Consider the following 23841-nt stretch of genomic DNA (forward strand, 5'->3'; position numbering starts at 1 on the left):
TGTGTATATGAAGCAAATTCATGACTTTACATTTTAGGACTAGATTTTGGAAAGCCTGGTATTGAATTCACAAATGCCAGTTTACGAGGGATCAAACATAATGGATAGCAAAAAAATGCCACCCAGATAAAGTGAGACACACAAATGCCTGTTCCAGAAACCTTGTGGTTGCATGAAAAAAGCTCAATCAGAAACCAGAATGGGAAGCCCCTGTCAGCCCTTCCTGGCTACAGAACCCCAGGCAATTCATGAACACTTTATCCTCAGTGGTTTTCATCTATTAGGGGGAAATAATAACATTACCTAATAGTAAATGATAATAAGTTGTTCAAAATACATTAACTTATAATAATAAATAATATAAGTGGAAAAAGCAGGATTTCTAGACTAAATTCGGAATTTGAATGTCAGCTACCTAGCTCTTTTTATGAGTCACTGTGATTTTCAGTATTTTCATCTATGAAGTGAACACCTACTTTAGAGGGTCACTGCGAGAGATTAAGTTGATCAAAAACATATTTACCAACTACTCAGGATAGGGTGCTCAGAATATAAAAGATTATTCACTGTTGCTTCATTGTTCCTATATTCGTAAGGGTTAAATTCACTCACTCAGGACCTACCAGCATCAACAAGATGGAACAAGTTCCCGCACCCACGGAGCTCACTCTCAGGGAAGAGAGAAAAAAATCAACAAATAATTGGTTATGAAACTGAACACCCAACAGTGGTAAGAGCTGACAACACAGGGACAGTGTAGAGGACGTACACTCTGAGTGACGAAGAGGGGTTATATTGCAGGCTGGTCAGAAGCAGCCTCTCGGATAAGAGGACACTGAACCAAGATCACATGAAATTGTGAATGAGCACATGGAATATTACAGGCAGAGCTTCCAGGGCAGCAAACACAGCAATCCTGCAATGGGGAAGGGTTTGGTGAGCTCCAGAAGGAGCAAGGGGGCTGGCGGATCCAGAGAAGGGAACAAAGAGAGAGCCCTGGCAGGGCTGGATCCTTGCAGGCCTTGGGAAGGGTTTCAGAGTTTAGTCCAAAAAGGACTAGAAATGTAGAGGACTGTGAGGGAGAGTAACAGGACTCATTTCACTTTAAAGGAGTCATTCTGGCCTCCGTGTTGGGAGCAGCAATACTAGTTGAGAGGTTATTACCGCAGCTAAAGCAGAGGATGGTGGTGGCTTCTGGGGTGAGGGGTGGGGGTGTTGCCCATAGAAGTGATGGGAAGTGGCCACAATCTGAATGTAATTTAAAATATGAGGTGCCTGCGTGGCTCAGCTGGTTAAGCCTCTGACTCTTGTCTTTCTTGGAAATTTTATTTATTTCTTAGAGAGAGACAGCACAAACTAGGGGGAGCAGCAGAAGGAAAGGGAGAAGCAGGCTCCCTGCTCAGCTTGATATGAGGCTTGATCCCAGGACCCTGAGATCATGACCTGAGCTGAAGGCAGATTCTTAACCAACCAAGCCACCCAGGTGCCCCAAGCATTCAACTCTGGGTCTCAACTTAGGTCCTGATCTCAGGGTTGTTGTGAGTTCAAGCCCCACATGGAGCTCTGCACTGGGCATGGAGCCTGCTTTAAAAAAATTTAAAAACTTTTTAAAAAGTAGTGTCTACTGGAAATTTGATACAGATGAGAGGAACAATTACAAGCTTGTAGTTCTGAACACCTGGGTTAAATGGCAGTACCACATACTACACTGGGGAACAGAGGGAAAGCAGTGTGAGCCAGGGAAGGGGGTGTGAGGGTCAGTTTTAGACATACTAGGTTTGGGATGACTTTTGTCCAAATGAGACATCAAGTAGGCAGCTGGAGGCAGGAGTCTGAAAGTCAGGCAGCTGGAGGCAGGAGTCTGGAAGTCAGGTCAAATGTCACAGTGAAGATAAACCCTTGGGAGTGATCAATATGATAAGGTGTTTAAAGATCATGATGCTAATTGAGCTCAGTAAGGATGTGAACAGGTTAAATAAAGAGGAGAGAATCTCAACATGGACCTTGAATCCTGAGGCACACCAGGGGCTTGGAAAGAGAACATGAGGATGTGGGAAGAGCATGTTCAGCCAGGGAGAAGCATCATGAATGACAGTGATGGGCTGTAGGGAGAAGAGGAAAACCAGGAGCCAGTGAGATATGTGGGTTGCAAAGGGGAAGTGAGAAAAAGGTGGAAGATTACCATCACATCTGGCAATGTGATATTCATTGGGCCTCACCAAGTGTCATTTCAGTGGAGTGCTGAGAATGAGATCCAGAAAGGAGAAAATTTAAGAGAGAAAGGGAGGAGAGGAAATAGAGGTGTAGGTATAGAAAAATTCATGAATTCTGCTTTAAAGGGGACCAGAAAAATGGTATAGCAGCAGAGGGGGGTATGGACTTAAGGAAGAAAATATTATGGGGCTCTGTACTATTTCTGGCATTCTCCTGGGCACTATGGAGAGAGATGATCAAAACAGTCAAAACTCCTGCTGTCAATCAGTAATGTCAGGAAAATGATATAAAGACTAAAATAAAGCAGGCTAGGACAAAGATATAATGGGAATTGATATTTTAATGGCTGTACAAGGAAGAGCTTTCTGATAAGATGACATTTGTGTGAATGAAGTGGGAAAGCAGACCATGAGGATATCTAAGAGAAGATTCCAAGAAAAGTATTATTGATGTATTTGAGAAATATATTATCAGATATTTATATGCTGGTGGAAATAATCGTGAGAAGACCCAATAAAGAGGAAAAAGCTTATGATTGAGGGAGAGATCGAACAGGTGCATCGCCACCTGTCAAGAGCACAGGTGGAGGTGGTGGCCTCAGGTAGAAGCAAAAATGGAGTTCCTGGTAGGTTGGCTGATTTCACAGAGGGAGGATATGGAAGTTCTCTTCTGACTATATCCATTTTCCCAATGAAATAAGAAGTTAAGAGCTAGGGGTGAGAAACAAGAGGAGGGTTAGGGGAATATAAGATGGAACAATGAACTGTGTAAATGTAAGAGGACTTGAGGTTGAGGTCCTAAACACTAGCTGATATACACTGAAATAAAAGATCTAAAAACTCTAAAATACTATGAAATAAATGGTTTTATAAGGGAGAAAATGGAGGAAGACAATGGCCAAGGAGAGAAAATAAAATGCACTGCTAGTGTGGATATAGGTTGGACATGGTGAGTTAAATATCCTGAAAATACTTGCAACAAGGGTGCTTAGAGACCACAGGGATACAGAAGAGGTAGGTAAGCGAATACACTGGAGTACACATGTAATATGGAACCATGAGAGAAGAAAGAACAGGGCAGAAGAGGAGCAGGAAGGGATGGAGCACCTGGAAGTGTAATCCCTACCTGCTGCCCATGTAACAGACATCTCTTGAGTTCCTCCCTACCTACTATCCAGTTTAATTCATCTCAACACTACTTGAGACATATTGGAAAGGCTATTACAGTCATCTAAAAAAATATACCTCCACAGGGTGGAAGAGGAGGTGGGCGGGGGGTGGGGGTGACTGGGTGACGGGCACTGAGGGGGGCACTTGATGGGATGAGCATTGGGTGTTATTCTATATGTTGGCAAATTGAACACCAATAAAAAATAAATTTATATTAAAAAAATTACTCTGTAAATCTTGAAGCAGACTGATGGATTTCCTCATTGGGGTGGTGATTTACAACATTCATTACCCCTCTAGCCTATGCCTCTCTCTTCCTAGGCCACACTCTTCAAGGACAAGGACAATGCCTGATTCTTACTGCATCTCTGTCTCACATCATACCTGGAATATTATACATTTTCAATAAATGTTTGATAGATCAACAAATGAGTAAAAAGATGTAAATAAAAAAATAAAAATTAACAAAAGTCTAGCCAAGATGAGTTAGAATGCCAAGTCTCTCCCTTTCTAGCTACTTAACCTTGGAATAATCTCCTTCAACGAGACTCAATTATTTTATTCACAAAAAATAAACTACCCTTTCTATACCGCACTGATCACTATAAAGATTAAATTAAACATATGAAGCCCTTTGTAAACTGTGCAGTACTGTATTATTAACATCCACATAACTGGTAACCTGGACAAGCAGAGGTCACAAGCAAGGTCATGCACAGTTTCAGCAGCATGGCAAACCTGATCACCCATAAGAACTCAGCCTAGGAACACCTGGGTGGCTCAGGGCATGACCCTGGGGTCCTGGGATCGACTTCTGCATCGGGTTCCCTGCAAGGAGCCCGCTTCTCCCTCTGCCTATGTCTCTGCCCCTCTCTCTGTTGTTTCTTTGAATAAATAAATAGAAACTCAGCCTGGGTCAATATCATCCATGAAAGACCGTGGTCTTAAGCAAAACAAAGCTTAATGGAAAATGCAAAGAGGCTTCCATTCTGAGTAATATTAAGACCACACTTGGTTTGGATAGAAATATCACTAACCTGACAAAAGTACTTACTAAAATGTTCATCTAGAGGAAATGGACCGTTTAAACTTCACTGGTTTCTGATATCCTAGGCAGGAGGCTTGATCAAAAGCTATCAAAAATGTTCAATTTGACAACTTTTTTAATCTTTGGATTTAAAAAATTGACTAAAAAAAATGCCTTAGAGGACAATGTGTACCATTTGTGTATGTCTTTTAAAAAAATCCAAATTGGAGTGACACCTGGATGGCTCAGTTGGTTAAGTGTCTGCCTTCGGCTCAGATTATGATCTCAAGGTCCTGGAATGGAGCCCTGTGTTGGGCTCTCTGCTCAGCTGGGAGTCTGCTTCTCTCTTTGCCTCTGCCTCTGCCTCTCCTGCTTGTGCTCTCTCTCATGCACTCTCTCTCTCAAATGAGTAAATTTTAAAATCTTAAAAAAAATAAATAAATTTATCCCTTTCTAGCAACCAAAAGGTGTTAAGTCCATATTATAAGCAAAAAACTAAATTTTGGGGTGCCTGGGTGGCTCAGTCAGTTAAGTGGCCAACTCTAGATTTCTGCTCAGGTCATGATCTCAGGGAGCTGAGATTGAGTCTGGCATCATGCTCTGCACTCAGCAGAGATTCTCTTCCTCTCCTTATACCCCTCCCCCTGCTTGGTGCTCACTCTCTGTCTATAAAATAAATAATTTTTTTTTAAAGTAAATGTCATATGAATAGAGAAAAAGAATTTCCTGCCTGGGAATCTTTGGATCAGCACTAATGAGGAAAAATAAAAACCAAGAAAATATCCCGCAGTTAATGTTGAAGGCATCTCGGCAAAAGATGATTTAGTCGATTAATAACTGAAACACAACCCAAAGCAGTCTTTCTCTTTTGAAATAAATGGGTTTTCCAAATTACATAGCCTTTTTGTATTATTCTCATCAGATTCTGCAAAATCCCAAAGTATCATGATCTATAGGTGAGATTTCCACATTATAGAAATCTCTGAATCCTTTGCTCAGCCCCTCCTGATGTCAATTACAGTATAAGGTTTCAACGTTAAGACCCACCTGAGACATCCGGGACTCTGTGTTTCACCTGTATTGTTAGCAAGGTTCTATCCACCTTTCTCCCGGTATTCAAATATCCTGTGACATGGTGTTTGTTCTACAGAATGTTTCTCCTTTGTGCGTTCTTCCCATGGAGCAGCACACTCATGAGTTATCTACAATGGCCAGCAAGGGACAGCTTATTAAACTGTCATCTGAATCCCTGGTTCTAATCAACTCTGCAAAGAGGAAGTCTCTTGCCCAATGGAACATAATGAAACTTTCAGCCCATCAGCACCTCAAAGGTCTGCGACATCTGAGTGGGTTCCATTTCTAAGGTTTCTTTTACCCAGTAGTTACTCTAACTACCTCTTTTATCAAAGATTGCCCCTCACCAGGACCCTTCCACAATAAATGGGCAGGAGAGGAAGAAAGGGCACTCTGAATATGAAAGTCTGTGTAATTTAAACTCCACAACAAATGGAAATGACAAGAAAAGTGGAGCTCATTTTAAAGAAACAATTCTTTCTTTCAGGAGCTCACAATGCTTCCTCCTCCTGCACTATTTAACAGTTTTGAGGGCTTTCTCCCTTCTCTGCTTCTCACACAATCTCACAGAAAAAAAAATTAGAAAAAGATTGTTGTAGAACTGTTTACAATAAACTGTGAATTATTTAAAGATCTTTTCTTTCAAGTTAAAATAAAAAGCAGATAAAAGCAACATTTATATGAGTGCCGGTCCTCAACAAAATAAAACTCAAAAGATAACTTTCAATTAGGACCAAGAATCACTCACAAGATAATACACAAGACCACAAGAAATGAGGTTGTAATGAGGACATATCCCATTGAAATTGACAATCAAATATTTTAAATTTTCCATTGCTTGGCTGAACTACCAAATTAAACTAGTGGTCATTAAGTCACAGAAACAAACCATGAACAACAAATAGTATTTGAAAAGTAAAAAATTATGTGTAACCCTATTTCGGAGCAAAAACCAAATCTAATATAGTATGAAGACAAAAGCCAAAAACCACAAAGCCAGAAAAAATATGAAAGGGGAGGGAGTTTCAGTTACTTTCAAAGTGAAGTTGTTAATGTTATACTAAAGTATTCAAATATTTCATAAAAAACACTGGTGTCCAGAAAGTGAATGTAAATGCCTGAAAATGAATAGCACTAACAAGCACCAGATAATTCAGTAATGCTGCTGGCACACATGGGGGTCAACCAGAGTGACAGAACAGCAGGACAAAGAAAGAAACTAGACTAAAACATTCAGAGTATCAATTGACTTCCAATTAAAGCTGCTTCTACAATGAGAACAAATATTCGATGACTGTTGATGAACAAAATTGTGTGATCCCATGAAGAGGGGGAGCAGAGTTTCCCAATTCAGGATTAGTGGATGGATCTTCAATCAGGACTGCACTCTCCGTATTCTCTTTATTGAGGGAGGTTTCCCTCCAGCTTGGATAGTCTTTTAAAGTTCCCAATTTACATCCAACCTGAGCCTAAATTTGTAGGTCTTGTTTTTGACAGTCTGTGGTCCCCATCTATTTATGTTTTAATGGAAGTGAACTTTTCCCTGCGTGTGCTGACCAATCCTACATCCTTACTGTTCCAGGATCCTCACAAATATGGAAATAGAGCTGAATTTTATTTCCACGTTAATAGGCACATTTTTATCTTCAAAAGCCTATGTCCATTGTCTCGCGCTGCTACTCAGTGCATGGTCAACTGTGCTCTGCACAAGCTACAGAGTTCAAAGAGAGGCATTCCAACAGAACCAAAAGGGTGTCTAAGGGGACAATTATAATACACATGTAAATTAACAAGTACTGATAATTACTTTAATTATTGTTTAATTACTTTAACAAGTATTGATAAAACATAAAAACAATGATTAAATGTTTAAAATAAAACAATTCCTCATTTTTTATGAGACAGACATACCTTAAAAGCTTCACTATAAATGGCTTTCAAGGAGTGAGACCCCACCTGAACTAGTGGGATCCCAATGGAAGCACTGAATGTGGACAGGTTATTTTTTTTCTAAGTTTTGAAATACCACCTTATACTTGGATGCAAATGAAAAATAACATTTAAGCAGCAAGCCGCAGCAATCTATTTTTTGTATAGTCCAGCAGATGCTGCTCTCCTTCTACAGAGATACCTTGATCTTCCTCTTTGGAATGAACTTTTCCTCCCAGACCCTCAGTCTAGGTGATTTGGGTTAAAATAGGATTATGCACGCCCATCCATATGTGGAGCATGCTTGTGACCAGTAGTTTCCATCCTAACGACATGACCCAAGTTGGTGCAATGAGACTCAATCCCAGCAATGGAATTACTAGGAAAGAGAAGCTCTTTCTCTTGGTCTCAAAGTTAGTAGAATGTGGGCCTGGAGCTACTGGTGACCATCTGGCCATGTCAGAGGGCCAACCTATCTGCATATGAAGCCAACACTGAAGAAAGCACAGCCAAGAACCAAGGGGACCAGTCATAATGGCACTATTTGGATCCCTGGAAATGGTCATGCATGAACTGAGACTTGCCCTGGACCTTTCCATCACAAGAGTCAGTAACACACCCTTCTTTATTTTGGCTTAAGCCAATATAAGTTGGATTTCTGCACATACCTCCGAAAGAGTTCCACCAGTAACTTGAGTAAATTGTTACAGCACTGACAACATCAGAACTTCAAAAAACCTCTTCAATGAAAGGAGGTCACTTTCTGTAGGAAAAGTCCATGAGGACCTTGTACTGAAGTGATTTCCATGAGGTCACTGCTCCTCTGCAAGAATCCATGTTATGTATTTTCTTAACCCCTTACACTTCAATAGTAACATGACAATGGTGACCTCATACCAACAGAACTCCTACACTTTTGGGGAAAAAAAATCTAGAATTCAATGATTTTGTGATACCAGAAAAATTTAACACCAGATGAAAACAACTACATATGGCAAACTCCTGTGACTTTCTTTTGTGCTTAAGCATTAATGGCAGTCTTAATGAGCAAGCCAAATGATCTATTCTCATGATCAAATCCTGAAAGAGAAAGGGAAAGATATTCTTTTATCCAAGCTCCTTCCTTCCCTGCTGGGAATATTTAAATCATAATTATTCTTCAGAGTCTTTGCAATCTTGCAGAGTAAATTCCGGATGAAAAAATGAGATGCTTTCTTAGTGTATATGCTCCATAGTGCAGCAACTGCTAAGAAAGAAAATTAAGAGCCCTGTTCAAGTGCACTGCTCTATGACCATCAAAAGCTGGGAACCTCCAGCTGCATAAGTTCAGAAGTATTATTCCAAAGAATAACAACAGCAAAAACATACATTTTTCCTTTTATAGGCAAAAAGTCCACCCATCTTTTACATTTTAATATTTTTAAGTTTATGTGAGTCTACTTGAAAGAGAAGGCAAGAAGAAAGTCTGACTAGGAAAAATGCTGATGATGACCCAGATGGAAAGATCATTCAATCATTCGTCTGGATGCCCCCAAATCACCCTAATTGGTTTAGTACCCCTTTCTGTTGTTTTTCACTATCATATTACAAATGCTAGTAATTATACCAGAGAATATGTCATTATTCAATTCAATACTAAGTCAAACCATTAACAGCAAAGGTCCACTACAACTCTATTCTAGATCTGAGGTGAATCATAGGTCTATTATTAACCTGGACATACCAGGTGGCTGTAGAGCGAAAGAACAGAATTCCAGGACAACTGGTCTGGCAGGTCTTTCCACAGACCTCATTATGGCTCCTCACAAGTGACCAAGGGATAATCAACATTTTCCTTCTCTGAACTGTAGGATCCTCATAGACCACCACAATAAATAATTAACGGATACTGACAGGGCCTCCAATCATTTCCCATCCATCTTTCAGGAAATGACCACACCAAAATAATTTTCTCTTGCAATATCTCAAAGTACCATATTCAAGCTTCTACTATCAAATGCTCTATATTAAATTACCTCAACTCAATTTAACTTCTTTTTTCTCTAGTTTATTGCTCTAAGGATACAAAGTTTACTGCCTGCTATCCTCAGGACTTTTTGTTACTTATTCTTAATACTAAAAAGAACTTTAGACAATTTTCTGTACCAGTATCATCTTTATAATCTTAGAGAAACCATTTAATTTTCCTAGACCTAAACATCCTCCTTTACAAAATAAAGTATCAGAACAAATTTGTGGATACCTAAGACTCTTATTTTAGTAAGTCAACATTCATCCTGTAACTCAAGTTGGTTCTCTGGACTCTACTCTAGCTCCTTAAATATGCGCCCCATGTGTATTTTTCCTAAATTCCTATTGTTTCCTGTCACCTCCCAAGAAAAAAAATAATAAAGATGCAAGTAAAAAGAACCCAAAACAAAATTTCAATGCTAGTCACTGATCTCCTATCTCACAATAACCACTACAGGTGAATGAGAGGTGAGCTAACACAGCAACCACTAAGTGTCTGAAATATGGAAGGTACAGCCTTCCTTTTCCTCCTTGTATTAGGGCAAATGAAGGCCATCAGTTGGTCATTAGAAATAAACCTTTCCAATTTGTAAATCAGGTTTTTGGTGTTTTACTATAATTTTAAAAGTGATGGATGATAGAACACAAAGATGCAGAAGAGAAAAGTTTGTGTATGTGGATTCCCCATATACTCTCAGAATATGCTGGAATGGATATAGGCATGGGAAATTCCTATTCACAATGCAAAATGACACTGAGATAAAGGTAAGTATGTGGTGAACACCAAAGCTTCTTTCTAATGCTTTCCTAAAATATATATAAAACGTGACATGCTACAAGTTAGCATTTGTCTGTTTAAATAATGGCACATCTATAACTTACTCTTTGCCCAAAAAACTATTTTAATGACTACGGTGCCTAGTCCTAAGGGATGATGGGAAAGCCATCTCAGTGATCTATCCTCCTCTTAGACCCTTTGTTACTTAGATGATATGAATGATTATAGCTTTGTGGTCTTCACACACGCATGGGGAGCAAATCAATGTTGCAATTGCAGTAGTCAAACCTAAACTTTTCCACATGTTCGATAAACCAGGCAATAAACAGTTAATACCACAATCTCCAAGTGGCTTGCTAGTGACTAGGAACTGTGCCATGAATTGGTGTCAATATCCCAGAAATCATTTTGAGAAGCAGCTCTACAATTTATGGAAACCATATAACCAATCATGATAAAGAATCTGATTGATAAGGAGTTCAGAAGTGATATGGATCCCCATTGATCTTAGTAGATGAATACCCACTCCCGATTTCAAGAACAACTGTGCACCAATAACCAGGAGAAGGCAAGTCAGGAAGGCTCAGATAGTACTGGGCCCACTGAGATGAGCCTTTGGCTAAAAGTAGGGGAAAACGTAGGCCTCTTGTTTAAATGATAGCTCTCTAGAATCGTTTTTTCTACTTTTTGTAAATACTATACAAAGAGGAAAATCAATGCATATGGACTGGAGTTGAGAGAAGAGATCAAGTAATAAAACCTAATCTTGTCAACATTTTGTCAGAATTTTGGAAAAGAATCATGGGCTTCTGAATCAAGACCCCAAATCCCTTTAGTGTTTGTAGGCACCTATATCATTAAGCGTAGAGGACACATTTTTCACAGCATCCATAAGCTCCTTTAAAACTTAACTAAATTTTGGGGCACAAGGGTAGCTCAGTCAGTTGAGCATCTGTGACTCCTGATTTTGGCTCAGGTCATGATTTTAAGGTCTTGAGATCAAGCTCTGCATCAGGCTCAATGCTCAGTGTACAGTCTGCCTGGTATTCTTTCTCTCTTCTTCTCCTTCTGCCCCTTCCCCATCACATGCACAAGAGTGCACACATGCTCTCTCTCTCTCCAAAACAAATAAAAATTTTTATGTAAAAAATAAAAAATAATAAAAATTAACTAGATTTTTAACCATAAAAGAAAAAAAATCCCAAAATTATGAGTTTCCTGAGGGCCACACACATCATCTGAGTCTCCTACATTTATTGCAATGTCTAGAAATTAGTAAGTACCACTAAACGTGACAATGAAAAAAAATTACTGAATAAAGTATTCTCTACTTCCATACATCTAAGCAAGATTAGGCTATCTGGAAAGGTCTTCTGTTTCCTAGAATATGAACCATGAATCTACCAGCTGTTTAATAGTCACAGCAAAAAGAAAATTAATTTACAATCATGAGTATGTTTACAACTTTCAATTCACATATTTTAATTCACCCCCTCAGTTAAGAAGTTTGCTACCGTTCCAATATAGAGGATGTAAAAACGTTTTTAACACCTGAAATTTGATGACAAGCCAATTTCCACTGAACAGATACTTCAGATGTAAACTTCCAAATATTTCATAGGTTCTGTGTGGAAAGGAATTCATGAAGGAATTAAACACCACAATTTACTAACAGCCAAACTACTTTCTGGTAGTATTGTGAATTCTGTCTAGACACAGCCAAAGGGTTGATGAAGGAAGGGTGAGAGTGACACAGGAAGGCTCAAAGGTTCACTTTCAGGGTTCCATCTAATTTCTCTGGTTCCATGACTTTATTACATAAGAATCTGTATCTGTAGAAGAAGAGGCACAGGAGGGAGGAGACTTGATTCTTATTGAAAAATAAAGGGTTTTACTCTCAAGTTAAGGTTACTTCAGGATATTCTAGAAACAAAATGCCAGTGGCTTTAATAACCAAGGAAAATGAACACTCAGTGCATTCCCTGTGAGTTCCCTGAAGTCAGTTACTTAGTATTTCATGTATGACTGCCTAGTACTGATCAGTGGGCCCAGTATCTTGTGAGTCCTTAATAAACATTTACTGACTAAATTCACGACTCTGTCACTCTGAGGAAATATAATGATCTATAAAGTAATTCAAATAAAGAATGAAAGCCAAATTTTCTGCACACAAAATAACAAAATAGGCAAAGACAGAGTTGAAGTGTAACCCGTCAGAATTTTTAAAAATGGGCACCATGTTTTGTTTTGTTTTTTTCCAATTTAAATTATTTGTTTTTGTAGCTGATAGGGCTAGGGTTATTTAAGGCCTTGAAATAAAGCAAAGATTTAGGATATTATAAGATCAGCTTCATCAGAAGGCAGGAGGGAGATCTTGTTAAAAGAAAGGAGGGCAAAAAAAAAAAAAAGAAAGGAGGACAAAATTCAGTAGGTGGGAGCATCTTCCTCCCAGAAGCTGAAAAGTCTCTGGGGATCTTGAAGGTGGGAGCAGAAAGCTATCATTCCTACAAATTTCAGGCAGTTTACCTAGAACTTCTAAAAGAAACTTCAAAAAACTTCTCATCTTTTGACACTTTACTGGTAATTATACAAGTGGGAGAACCACATGGAACTGTCCAGTAGGATATATGATCCAGGGTTCTAGCTAGAGGACTAAAGCAAAGATCTATGGAACATGTAGAGAATTACTAATACCTCACCTCAGACAGAGTTGAACATCCAACTCTCTTTGATTGATAGATAAAGTTCTTATCAACATACATTCCTATAGTTGGTATTTTTTAATGATTAGGAGAGCTGTATCTAAATGGAAGCTTTGATTTTCAGAACTTCTAAACAAGTTACATTTAAAAAGGGCATATCCTTCCCAAGGAACACTCCACAGAATATATAAACAACAACAAAAATAACAACTATAAGACCACCCAAGCTGGGAATGGCAAAACTAATAGCCATTACACTTGAATGATGCGTGTTCTAGCCATGATACATGCATAAAAACACTGTGAACATTAATCAGAAATTCACACGATGGAAACAGTATAAAAAGTCCACCAAAAAAGGGGTCCATCAATAACTAATAACAAATTACTTTTTTTAAGATTTTATTTATTTATTCATGAGAATAATAGAGAGAGGCAGAGACACAGGCAGAGGGAGACGCAGGCTCCATGCAGGCAGCCCCATGTGGGACTCAATCCCAGGACTCCAGGATCACGCCCTGGGCCAAAGGCAGGCACTAAACCGCTGAGCCACCCAGGGATCCCCACTAATAACAAATTACTAATAAGACCAAGAGAAAAAGAAAAAGCTACCTAAACACCAAAATGATCCTTTATGCCATCAATTTCTCTCTCCAAAACAACAAAGAATTCTGTTTACCTGATGGGCTTAAGGTTGCACAAGGAGAAATTTCAAGATGGATAAAGCATTCTGTGGACCTCTAAAAACAGTCTAAGTCCCAATTCAGTCATGTGGTCTCACAGTAGAATTAAAAACCTTTTGGGCATTGAAATGAATTGCAGATCCTTGCCAAACACTAATATATAATTTTTTGGGGAATATAGAAATTATATCAGGGTATTTCCTCTTAGCAAATATTCCCTACCTACAAACTTGTGTTTCTTCAGTCTTCACATTCTTTCCCCATAGGCTTCTCAGATTTCTCCCCCAATATCTTATCCTACTATGCAAAGCTGATAAAAGTATCAGTTATATACGGTATCCGAAACATCCTGTGGATGATGCAGTGAACAAAAATGCCTTCGGTGTTGAAGTACATTCAGGCAAAATTTCCTATCACTAGCATCCAAAACCTTCTCTCCTCTGTTCACCTTTTCTAATCTGCTATGGTCTGAATGTGTGCCACCCCCCCACTGCCCCGCCAATTCACATTGAGAATCCTAAAGCCCAAGTGATGCTGTTGGAAGGTGGGGACTTCAGAAGGTGCTTAGATCACGAACATGAGGTCTTTATGAATGCGATTAGTGTCCTTATAAAAGAGACCCCCGCAAGGCTCCATAGCCCCTCTACCACGTGAGGACAGAGAAGTCTGTGACCCAGAAGACAGCCCTCACCTAACTATGGTGGCACTCTGACTTCAGATGTCCAGCTCCCAGAACTGTGAGAAATAAATTGTGTGGCTTATAAACCACCCAGTCTCTGGTATTTTGTTAACACAGCCCAAATGGATAAGACGTCATGTAGAATACAGAAGGTACTATCTAAAATTAGAAAAACATTAATTAGAAACAAGCTATAGAACACTAGGTCAGTAGAGAAAAGACCTCATCTCATTTGGCATCTAGTGGGCAAAACAGGCCTCCTTATCACAAAAAAAAAACCCCACATGAGGCCCAGAGATCCTAAGTGATTTGTGAATCACCACCCTGATCCATGGCAAAGAAAATAAGATTTCATGATGACTCCTTTAAAAAACAGAGTAGAGTAGGATTAGGTGGGAGGGCTTAGAGAGGTGGAAAAGGCTTGACAACACACAATGAACTAGTTAGGCCATGAATGCAGTGTGGACATAAGCCTCCTAAGAAGGTAGTCAGGTCCAGAATGCCTGACTGTGCAATCTTCTAATGCCACATACATCTCCCTTCATTGGGGAATATGAAAGAGCATCTTCCGTATTCATAACCATGTACAATGTCATGGAGAGATTAACCAAGTTTTAGCCTCGAGGGGAATTTATGTGGGTAAAACAAAATACAGGAAAGGTAGGATATGTATTTGAAAAAACCATGTGTGCTGCTAAGGCTACACCAGGGCTCTCCATCATAGATTCACATACACCTCATCAACACGAACTACGTTTGTTGACAAAGTTCTTTTTTTTTCCCCCTCCATAAACTGTGTTCATTCCAACTGAAAGCCATTCCCAATGGGGTGCTGAATGGCTTACAGACCACAGAAACACATTACTCTTGGCTCCTGTTTGAAACCAACAGCTAGCAAACCACTGGTCTGGATTCAGGGCTATGCTGATGAAGTGTTAAAAAGCTCTAATTCACTTTATACACCTCTGTTCGGCAAGGCATTTAACTGGCTTCAAAAATAAACAGTGGGACACCTGGGCAGCTCAGTGGTTGAGCATCTGCCTTTGGCTCAGGTCATGATCCCAGGGTCCTAGGATCAAGCCTGACGTTCAGGCTCCCTATGAGGAGCCTGCTTCTCCCTCTGCCTGTGTCTCTGCCTCTCTGTGCCTCCCATGAATAAATAAAATCTTTAAAAAAAAAAAAAAAGGAAAAAACAAGGCAAAAAAATATATATAGTCCTTTGATTTTTTTAATATAAAGTTGCTCACAGACAAAAAAACCAGCTATATAAACAAATCTCATGATCCTCACTCATTATGCTAAAATCATACTCTTCCTAAAATGACCACAGATGTAAATTGTATACAGGGAAAAGTATACTTCAAGTTACAACTAGTCATAGATTTAGGAGTACCATTTTAAAAACAAAACCATCCCAGTAAACAACTGACTTCATTAAGCCACTTATGAGGGACTGAACTAAATCTACATTTAGTTAACAGATAAACATGTTTTTTTAAAAAACTGAATTATGTCTCTACTGTCAAGGACAATCCCTTAAAAACACCTCCATTTGGGAAAAAAATTAACATAATTTTGAGAGACTTTATTATTCATTTCAAGTGATTGTTGGCTGCTATTTTTCATTTTTCTAAAGCTATTTGGCATTAAATGACTTGATAACAAGTCTGAAACTGCTGTAACTAACATGTAAAAGAGAGATTTAAGTCAACATTCTCTTTTAAGTAAATTGGATAGCCTTAGGAATAATATTAGAAATATTTATTTTTAAAAATATTAGAACTATTACTAGAGTGACATTTGCCTTCTCTCTGTTGAGGCTAGCCATATTGTAAGTCTGGGTTTTTTTTATTCAGTGTTTCCTACAGTATAAATAAAAGATAGTTCTTTTTTCAGAATTAATTTTAGTTCTTTTTCTTAGGGCAATAGTTCAACATTTTATTCACCTTTCAGATTATCAACAAGATTTTAGGATATAAAGAAGAGACCTAGATGGCACTGTCAAGGGAGAAGGCAGAGTTCCATTAAAAAATAAAAAAATAAAAAGAAAGAATGTCCTCTTAGGCTGGTGTTTTTCTAGATGAACCAACAGGGATGATGCTGGGGGTATAACTATTCTACAACAACCCACAGGGTCTTCACCTGGCCAGGAACAGATGCAGAGCTGGCAGGAGGTTCGTTACATCTAGAACCCAATGAGGTATACACTGGGCCAATTCAGTCTATATTAGGAGCATGGGGAATTTCAGTCCAAAGCCTTCTGCGTTTAATTTCACTGTGCTTGGCAGCCTGGGTGGCTCAGCGGTTTAGCACCGCCTTCAGCCCAGGGCGTGATCCTGGAGACCCAGGATCAAGTCCCACGTAGGGCTCCCTGCATGGAGCCTGCTTCTCCCTCTGCCTGTGTCTTTGCCTCTCTCTCTCTCTCTCTCTCTATCTCTCATGAATAAATAAATAAAATCTTAAAAAAAATTTCACTGTGTTTTGAGCATCAAGCTAGAATGAAAACCTCTCAGCATATGAATCTTAAGAAGTGAACTAACTGGTATAAAATGCCAAGTCCCCAGCCCCAGGCAAGCGTGCTAGGTCCAGTGTGCACAAGTACCAGGATATAAGCAAAACTAACACCCTTGAAGAAGTCCTAGCACAAGAGCTCACACCCAAGACTGGCTTACACCTTTACCCCCGATTACCAGCATGACCTTGGGGAAATAACTGCACTATTGAAAGCCCAAGATTCTGCTTCTGTAGAATGGTTACCACACCTCCTTGAATTAAAGTGGCTGGCACAGTCTGTGGCACCCTGTCAAATGCAATTGGTCTACCACTCTTCTCCACCCCTCCCACTTGCTTCATGTCACTGCAGGCTTTTCATTCAAGCTATGTATCAAATAGAATTCAAAAACCATGAAAAGGAAGAGAGCAAATAATGTGTCTTAGAAAACCTTTTTATATAAATTTTGGACACTACAAGTCTTTACCATTTACACATAATTACTATTGAACAGTAACTGACATACATGTCCCCCCCCAGCCCCATTCCAGAGGGCATCCTACAAACCCTACAAATTAACACCTGGCCTCCTCCATGGTCTTGTCACCCTTAACCACAAATTTCACCACTAATCCCTTCTTGTCTATACTGTAAAGCAGCACTCGGCTTTTAAACACTCCTAAATGGTTAATACAGTAGGGGACAAGTTCAAGTCTACTGAGCTACTAAGTTCTGTCTCACAACTATCTACTTAGATACTGTTCCTGACTCTCCATACAGTTCTGAGATCTGGAGCACTTTTCTAAATGAATAGAGCTACTACTTAGATCAATAAAGACTCATTAGGACAATCATGCCTTCTAAAGCATAAGCGCTGGTCACACTGTTAGTGAGAAAAAAGCAGGTAAGCAATGGTTTTGAAAACAGAAGGGACAAGACCAAGCACTTCAAGGATACAGAAAGGAAACAAAAGCACATGGGTCTGGAGGGAGACTCTTGCAGTTCCAGAAATCAGGGAGAGGTGAAATATGCAGCAATTTAATACAAACTCAGGAGGAGTCCAACTATATTTATAGCATCATGCAATTTTTCCACCAAACCACAAAAGTATTACTGAACATCACGACACCCCCTCTAACAGGTTTGTTTAGATTTTCACTGGAATCCATATTTGATGAACTCATAACTCTGAAGTGAGGAGGGTTCCCCTTTTCACCATCCCTGGTGACCTTCACCATTAGAAAGGATTCTCTTGGGCCTCTTTGTGTCCCTTTCTCCCCTGTATCCCCAGGAGATGGCTTAACCTAGCTGATTGTTAAATCAGAGATCAAAGAGGCTCAGCTATGCCCTTTCCTCCTCTTGAGAACAGCTGCCTACAAGAAGAATGGTCCCCCCAACTGGTAATAAACATTACCCTTGCTCTATTCTCTCATTTCCCAAGTTGTTCAGAATCCAAGCAGGAAAATGGATGCTATCGGCTGGGTCTGCTCAGAGACCAAGATGCTACCACCTCCCAAGAAGGCTCAAACAAAATCTAATCTTTGGAAACACAGCCCAGTGGTTAAGAGTAGAGAATCTAGGGATCCCTGGGTGGCGCAGCGGTTTGGTGCCTGCCTTTGGCCCAGGGCGCGATCCTGGAGACCCGGGATCGAATCCCACATCGGGCTCCCGGTGCATGGAGCCTGCTTCTCCCTCTGCCTGTGTCTCTGCCTCTCTCTCTCTCTCTCTCTCTCTCTCTGTGACTATCATGAATAAATAAATAAAATCTTTAAAAAAAAAAAAAAAAGAGTAGAGAATCTAAAACTGGGATACAAGAGACACCTGGGTGGCTCAGTCAGTTGAACATTGGACTCCTGGTTTCACTCAGGCCATGATCTCAGGGTTGTGAGATGGAGCCTCACATCACGCTCCACGTTCAGCATGGGTTCTTTCTCTCTCTCCCTTTCTCCGTCTGCCCCTTCCCTTCCCCTGCTCATGCTCACTGTCTAAATAAATAAATAAAATCTTTTTTTAAAAACTGGGATCCCATGCTTGAAACCTTTTGACTATAAAAGTGTGGGTAAAATTCTTAAACTTTGCTGGGTCTCAGTTTCCTCACTTATAAAATGGGGAGAGTAATAATAACTCATATGATTATTAATATATGTGAAGACCTTAGAACAGTGCCTGGACATAATAAACTAAGTAAATTTTAGTATCACTAAATATATTACCATTTTTCTCATTTTTACTATTACTATCTTGTCCCACAATATAAGACTTGAAAGAAAGGATTTGTCCATGATAGGTCACATTCCATTTTATGAGTTCACATCTACAGGAGGACACCAAGAATGATAAACTAACTTTAATGGAGAAATTGTAGGAAAAACAATCAGTTGGCCCACTGTGGGCACTGCCATCTGAAAAGGCAGTCTTGCCTCATAAGAAAAGGAAACCCCATAAGTGTACACCATTTGGCGCACATTTGTATTTGGTGTTAGACATCATTTCAGTAATTGCTCATCAACTGCCTTCCAGATTTTTGATGTGCATGAATCTGCCTGATGATAGAATGACTGAGGCCAACCTACAAGTGGTCAAATGCTTCTGGGTGACAGAAGAAAACCTATGCCTCCTTTCCATTCAGGGTTTTCTATAACCCACGACCATTATTTCTCTCCCTCTATCATGTACCTTAAAAAAAATAGGAGGAAAGAAAATTGTGTTGACACATCAGAGTATATTTTAACTGACCAAATATGCCTATGGCTAAAATTCTGGCTAAGTTGCCAGAGACCTTTCATCTCATTAGTAACTGAAATTGAGTTTATGCCTTACCTTAGGAACACAAGTGCCCCCTCTGCCGATCACAGAGCCATACAGTCCTGGTAATTGGCTCCAAGGAGACCAGCACTGGTTTTAGGGACACATGTTATCTCTACAGGGCAACTTGCCCTACAGCAGGCACCAGGACCACTGCTCAGATGGAAGCTTCGAGAAGCACCTCATTTTAGAGAAGCACAGTGTGTCTGAATTAACTTAGAACAAGCCTGCTCTCACATTTACCCTTGAAACAATAATACAAAGAAGAAACATAAGTTTGGGGGGGAGGCACCTGGTTGGCTCAGTGGTTGAGCATCTGCCTTCAGATCATGGCATGAGCCCAGCAACCCAGGATCTTGTCTCACATCTGACTCCTCACAGGGAGCCTGCTTCTCCCTCTGCCTGTGTCTCTGCCTCTCTCTATCTCTCATGAATAAATAAATAAAATCTTAAAAAAAAAGAAAGAAACATAAGTTTAGGGTTGGAAAATACTGCTGCTACTGGACTATTAAAAATTCTTTCCGAGCTAGTGTGTCTGTATCAGAGGTATTGTTCAAAACCTTAAATAAAGACTGAAAACCTTAAGGAAGAGGAGAGACACTTCTTCCTGGTATACTCGTGAAAGTCCAAGGCAAGAGAGGGCACCAACAGCAAAAAGATAGGAACTCTGGCTGGCCCAACACAACAGGTTTAGAGTATGTCTGAACACATAACACTGAGAGTTTCTCTCTGGCCTATTTATTATGCACCAACTTATTACATACCAACGTGTCCCCAACGGTGGCCCCACGCCTCCATTTCCAAACATCTGAAACAGGATACAAAACATCACACAAACGCAATATTCCCAGGATAAAACAGGCACACAAGTCTTCCACAAGCCCACTGGCTTCCCCCCTCTCCATAGTACTGCCAACGGTTATTCTTGAACCTTTCACACCATCTGCTCTGGATGAAGCTGTTCCAAATGTGTCTTCCAAAAAAAGAGAAAAAGAAAGAGAGCAAGGTCACTAACCATTCCATGGAAAGGCTATGAGACTATTGACAAAATGGGAAATGTCAACACAATATTCCCTGTAGGTCCATAGCCGTTATGGGCCCACTGGCCTGGAAAAAACAAAACAAACCCATGTGTGTACTGACCACCACCCAGAAAAATGTCACTTCAGTAAGACGCTTTTATAAAAAGATAAAAACATCTCCTTTCTTCTTAAATCACACAGATGCTTTAAATCCAAAAATACGTAGGAATTCAGTTATTAATTCTACTTCTGAATACGGAGCTAATAAGGCAAATAGTAAAAGAATTTTCTTCTCGGAAAGCTGGCAGTACATGTGAATAAATAAAATATAGGTGCTATTAGCAAAATGTCTGAGATGTCCTGAAATTTCCCAGTATTTTCATTCCCTTCCCTTTTAAAAAGTCTTTCCCAATGATCTTTATTCCTAGGAAGTATGCGGTGTTAGAAATGTCATGCTTGTGACCAAAACAAAATTAATCAAATCGTTATTTCTGATATTGACTGCTTTCTTCAGAGAAATCATTCTGCTTCTGATACATTTCATAAACTAAATTTAATGTCTTAAATAAGCAACAGCATAGATTAGCTGGTATTTCACCAAATCAGTGTTTTCTTTCAAGTCTTTACTAACCATAATAATAAATTAACAATAACAGAAAAGTTACAGATTTTAAAGAATATAAATGCATAAGATACTTTAGCTACCAACTTTCACTATAAGCAGACATATCTTCAACGTCTATTAATAAAAGAGATAAGTCTACTTTGACTTGCAGGACTCCTTCAAAACAATGAGTAGTTCTGACCCCAACCAGCACTTGATAATATTCACCTGATATTCCTACATGCTCAACTGGGAAATACCTGTTCTTGAGATGCTGTCGTGAGGACCATGAACAATATATACAGTATCCATATAGTAGGGGGCAGGGCACAAGAGGAGTTCAATAATCCATCATAAATACTATGTAACACATAGTCATAGCCCATAGTGTACACACACACACACAAACACATACAGGGCAGGGAAGTCTGTTGTGGTTCTGAGCACAATGTCCACCACGTTAGGCTCTCAAAAGACAGTGATCAAGGAATGAAAAAAGGAGAACCCAAGATTGCTTCAAATTGCACAGCTTTCAGTAAGTAAGCCTAAGTAGAGGCTGGAACACGTGGCCCCCGTCTCCTGTTACCTTCAAATTCATATTAATCTCTTGTTCTGATACTGGTCTTTGGTGCCGGGTCTCACTGGACAACCATGTGACGTAAGTGTTACCCTCCTCATTTACACAATAGGAGTGAAGACCTGGCGAGGAGATTAGCATCCTTTTCCTCCTTTCTATCTGAGGGTATCTCAGTTTTGTGCAGTTACCCATTCCTCCCCCACAAAACCATGTGCTTCAAGGGAAGGTTATTTTCACTTTGTTAGCAATTATTTCAGAAATGGGCATTTGACCAAACTCTAGTTACTGAGAGACAAAAGAAGCCTGGCTTCTGGAAAAATGTTCCTTTCTGCTAGGAAACGGCCCCCAGGAGAGATGGTTCGGTTTCTTCTTCTGGATAGTGCCACATCTGATTATGATGACTAGAAGTCCCTCAGCCATGTTGCAATGAGTTAATAGAAGAATTAACATCAAATGTAGCAGAACTAGAACAGCCAATTTCAGGCAGGTTCTACCTCAAGACTTAAGTTAATAAAATCCCTTTGGTATAAGGCATTAAAAAAATCAGTCTCTTATTTGCAACCTGAAACACCCCATATAGTGAGCGCCTTATTCAGACCCAGGCCTCTCTGACACCCGAGCTTGCTCTTTTGGTTGCTATATGTCAGCAGGAGCTGAAATATAGTGCTGAAGTGCTGAAGGCCAACGTGAAGATAAAGCACTGACTATGTGGCAGGTCCCCCCTAGATACTTTATATACATTATTTAACTTAATCCCCAGGGCTCGAAATTGGACTCTAGGCTCAAATGCCAAATTCACCACAATGAGCAGACTCCTATGGAAGGCTAGATGTCACTAAAGTTAAAAACTTTTTTTTTCCCTCCTTGTAAGTCCCTCCTTTGCAATCAACCTTGATTTGCAAAGTACGGAAGAAAGAAAATGAGCATAGGGGTTGAAACCCATAACATCTTGGGCCAGTTGTACAATTTCTCCCAGCTTGCATTTCCTCAACTATTAAATACCTCCTCTGGGAAGCTAATGTGGTATAGTGGGGGCTGAATAATCAGTACATAATCATAGTTAATAGTATTCCTGAATCCACCTACAGTAACACTAGAAAAGAATCCATAAGCATTGAAATATTGGGATTGGTCTCATTAATCCTGTGATCATAACCGGTAAGTCGGTCTCCATTCAGCAAGGATTCCTCTTAATGTTTATCCACCATCAACTTGAAAAATAACCCTTAATAATCTATAATCTGATTTATCTTTCCAGAAATGACAAGGAATTATTAAACCCCACTGGCATTTCCTGAATGGAAGAGCAGCGATGAAAAATAAATGTGCATCTAAAACCTTAGAAATGATTTCTAAAAACCTTAGAAATGTTAACAGGGTAGCTACCCTGCATATCGAGATACAGAATTCATAGGCCACTAACGTATTAGTCACTGAATGATTTTAAATTTTGCCATTAATCCTCTTGTCCTCATTAAGTATTATTTCACATTCTGAATGCCAGGGCGATAAGCCCTTTGAGCAAACAAATACAGCAAAGCCTGCATTTGCAGATCACAAATGCTAAATACAAATCACTGCTCTCTCTCACAGGGGACTCAGGGTTCATAGGAAAGAACTGGTGGTCCCCTCTGGGTGGGGGGCAGGTAGGGAGTCAGCAATCATGGCTCCCATTTAATCACAGGACACAACTGCTTGACTACGCCAGTGATGTGCACACACTGCGTCATCATCGGCAGCGTTAACACTTACTTAGCTGGCTCTTACTCTGTACCGGCCCCTGCTTAAGTACGGTGCTATCATCATCCCTGCTTGACAGAGGAGAGAACGGAGGCATGCAGAAGTTCAAGTTCAGGGTCTCAGGACTAGTATGTGGGATGCAGCTGCTTTCAAAGCCAGGCATACTGACACCAGAATCTCTACTCTTAGCCACCCACCTAAAGCCCTTGGCAACAACTAACTAGTTGCTCCCCAAACTAAAATTTCCCAAATATTCTTATGGTCACTTAAGGTACACCTCACTTCCCATCCATGATCTTTTTTTTCTTTTTTTTTAAAAGGTTTTTAGATTCTAACA

The 23841-nt window shown here is 39.8% G+C and overlaps 1 protein-coding gene and 1 pseudogene across 5 annotated transcripts in view; both read right to left on the reverse strand.

Annotated features, from left to right (window-relative positions):
* Nucleotides 1–23841, reverse strand: part of RYR2 (ryanodine receptor 2) — a 726942-nt gene that overhangs the window by 554110 nt on the left and 148991 nt on the right. The window lies entirely within an intron of this gene.
* LOC119871702 lies at nt 15059–15188 on the reverse strand (annotated as a pseudogene).

This window comes from Canis lupus, chromosome 4, assembly GCF_011100685.1.
Source record: "Canis lupus familiaris isolate Mischka breed German Shepherd chromosome 4, alternate assembly UU_Cfam_GSD_1.0, whole genome shotgun sequence".
Taxonomy (NCBI): domain Eukaryota; kingdom Metazoa; phylum Chordata; class Mammalia; order Carnivora; family Canidae; genus Canis; species Canis lupus.